At 47.5% G+C, this 3,207-nt stretch overlaps 1 non-coding gene across 1 annotated transcript; it reads right to left on the reverse strand.

Moving 5' to 3' along the window:
- Positions 1-2,892: 2,892 nt before the first annotated feature.
- trnav-cac (transfer RNA valine (anticodon CAC)) lies at positions 2,893-2,965 on the reverse strand. The gene has a single exon. It is a non-coding gene; the product is annotated as a tRNA-Val (tRNA).
- Between the last annotated feature and the right edge of the window lie 242 nt (positions 2,966-3,207).

Raw genomic sequence — 3,207 nt, forward strand, 5'->3', positions numbered from 1 at the left:
TAACAGGTTATTCTTGATTTAAAAGTTCATCAGAAATTTTGACAATTAAATTCTAAATTATTAAAGGATGTATACGACCATAAGACATAGGAGCAGAATTAGGCCACTCGGCCCATCGAGTCTGCTCCGCCATTCAATCATGGCTGATATTTTTCACATCCCCATTCTCCTGCCTTTTCCCCATAACCCCTGATCCCCGTATTAATCAAGAACCTATCTATCTCTGTCTTAAAGACACTCAATGACCTGGCCTCCACAGCCTCCTGCGGCAAAGAGTTCCACAGATTCACCACTCTCTGGCTGAAGAAATACCTCCTCATCTCTGTTTTAAAGGATCGCCCCTTTAGCCTGAGGTTGTGCCCTCTGGTTCTAGTTTTTCCTACTAGTGGAAACATCCTCTCCCACGTCCACTCTATCCAGGCCTCGCAGTATCCTGTAAGTTTTGATAAGATCCCCCCCTTCATCCTTCTAAGCTGCAACGAGTACTCAACCATTCCTCATACGACAAGCTCTTCATTCCAGGGATCATTCTTGTGAACCTCCTCTGGACCCTTTCCAAGGCCAACACACCCTTCCTTAGATAAGTTATAAAATGAATGCAACAAAATTTATTTTGTTGACAGGTTTAAAAAGTGATCAAAGAAACACCTTACACAACTTTTATCCTTTAATAAAATGAATGTAGCAAAATTTATTTTGTTAATTGGCTACCTTTTATTTAAAAGTTGATCCAATACATGCATTTTGGAAGAAATAATGTAGGGAGGAGTTATACAATAAATGGCAGAGTCATCAGGAGTATAGAAACACAGAGGGACCTAGGTGTGCAAGTCCACAAATCCTTGAAGGTGGCAACACAGGTGGAGAAGGTGGTGAAGAAGGCATATGGTATGCTTGCCTTTATAGGACGGGGTATAGAGTATAAAAGCTGGAGTTTGATGATGCAGCTGTATAGAACGCTGGTTAGGCCACATTTGGAGTACTGCGTCCAGTTCTGGTCGCCGCGCTACCAGAAGGACGTGGAGGCATTGGAGAGAGTACAGAGAAGGTTTACCAGGATGTTGCCTGGTATGGAGGGTCTTAGCTATGAGGAGAGATTGGGTAGACTGGGGTTGTTCTCCTTGGAAAGACGGAGAATGAGGGGAGATCTAATAGAGGTATACAAGATTATGAAGGGTATAGATAGGGTGAACAGTGGGAAGCTTTTTCCCAGGTCGGAGGTGACGATCACGAGGGGTCACGGGCTCAAGCTGAGAGGGGCGAAGTATAACTCAGACATCAGAGGGACGTTTTTTACACAGAGGGTGGTGGGGGCCTGGAATGCGCTGCCAAGTAGGGTGGTGGAGGCAGGCACGCTGACATCGTTTAAGACTTACCTGGATAGTCACATGAGCAGCCTGGGAATGGAGGGATACAAACGATTGGTCTAGTTGGACCAAGGAGCGGCACAGGCTTGGAGGGCCGAAGGGCCTGTTTCCTGTGCTGTACTGTTCTTTGTTCTATAAGTTTTTGCAACAAAAAAGGCATTTGGGATACTTGTCTTTATTAGCCGAGGCATAGAATTTAAGAGCAGGGAGGTTGTGATGGAGCTATATAAAACGCTCATTAGGCCACAGCTAGAGTACTGTGCACAGTTCTGGCTGCCACACTGTAGGAAGAATGTGATTGCACTGGAGAGGGTGCAGAAGAGATTCACCGGGACATTGCCTGGGCTGGAGCATTTCAGCTATGAAGGGAGGTTGGTTAGGCTGGCATTATTTTCCTTAGAGCAGAGGAGGCTGTTGGGGGGCGGAGGCAGCGGAGGGGGGTGGAACCTGATTGAGGTGTACAAAATTATGAGGGACATGGATGGGGTGATAGGAAAGAACCTTTCCCCTTAGTAGAGGGGTCAATAACCAAGGGACATAGATCTAAGGTAAGGTAGAAGATTTAGAGGGGATTTGAGGATAACGTTTTTCACCCAGAGGGTGGTGGGAATCTGGAACTCACTGCCTGAAAGGATGGTGGAGGCAGGAAACCTCACAAGAAGCATTTAGATGAGCACTTGAAAAGCCCTAGCATACAAGGCTACGGACCAAGTGCTGGAAAATGGGAATAGGATAGGTGCTTGATGGTTGGCGCAGATATGATGGTCAGAAGGGCATCTTGCTGTGCTGTAAAACTCTATGGGTGCAATCTTACTGGCGGTTCACGTACAGCTGCACTGCAAGCAAGGACGAAGAAAATTTGGCACTCAGTCAAATCTCCGTTCACTGCAGCGGGACTGGAAAATCCCATTGGCACCAATGGCCGTAACATTCCGACCTATGGGCGCGATCTTACCAGCCGTTCACACCCTGCTGCTGCTGCAAGCGAGGACAGGGAATTTGGCGCTCAGCCACATCTCCGTTCACTGCAGTCAAATCTCCGTTCACTGCGGCAAGATGGGAAAATACCCCTGGCGTGAATGGCTGTAAGATTCTGACTTATGGGCGCGATCTTACTGGCCGTTCGCCCCCTACCGCCGCTGCAAGCGAGGAAGGGGAATTTGGCGCTCAGTCAAATCTCTGTTCACTGCAGCAGGACAGGAAAATCCCCTTGGCGTGAACGACTGTAACCCATTTCAACCTATGGGTGCAATCTTGCCAGCCGTTCATGTACGGCTGCCACTGCAAGCGAGGTTGGGGAATTTGGCGCTCAGCCACATCACTGCGACGGGATCGGAAAATCCCACTGGCTTGAACAAGCCGGAAAATTCCTCAATGCAAATTAAATTAGCGCACGGTGTGTGTTTGATTTTATTTAATGGAATGACTGCCAAAAAAAAAGTTAATAAAATAGGTCACTTTTGATTGAAAAGCTGATCAAAAAAAATATTTCTGCAAATTAAATATAAAAAAAGGGGAAAAAAAGTGTTTCCGCCCGGGGTCGAACCGGGGACCTTTCGCGTGTGAGGCGAACGTGATAACCACTACACTACGGAAACCTGCCTGTGCGGCTAGGGCGAAATGAGACCCTTTGAAGCCGAGTCGTACTATCTTCACTCTGTTCGGTCCGGTTCCGGGTGGCCGTCACTTCACCGGCGAAGAGTGGGGGGAGAGAGACATGTTCCTCCCCCGCACCCATCACGGTCTCTGACTGAGGTAAAAGCCGCTGGGAATTATATTCATTCACATTCAATCTTCCCATTTATTCAGGCGGGGAGAGTTTGACGGACATTATTGTGCG

The sequence above is a fragment of the Mustelus asterias genome, chromosome 29 (genome assembly GCF_964213995.1).
Source record: "Mustelus asterias chromosome 29, sMusAst1.hap1.1, whole genome shotgun sequence".
Classification (NCBI taxonomy): domain Eukaryota; kingdom Metazoa; phylum Chordata; class Chondrichthyes; order Carcharhiniformes; family Triakidae; genus Mustelus; species Mustelus asterias.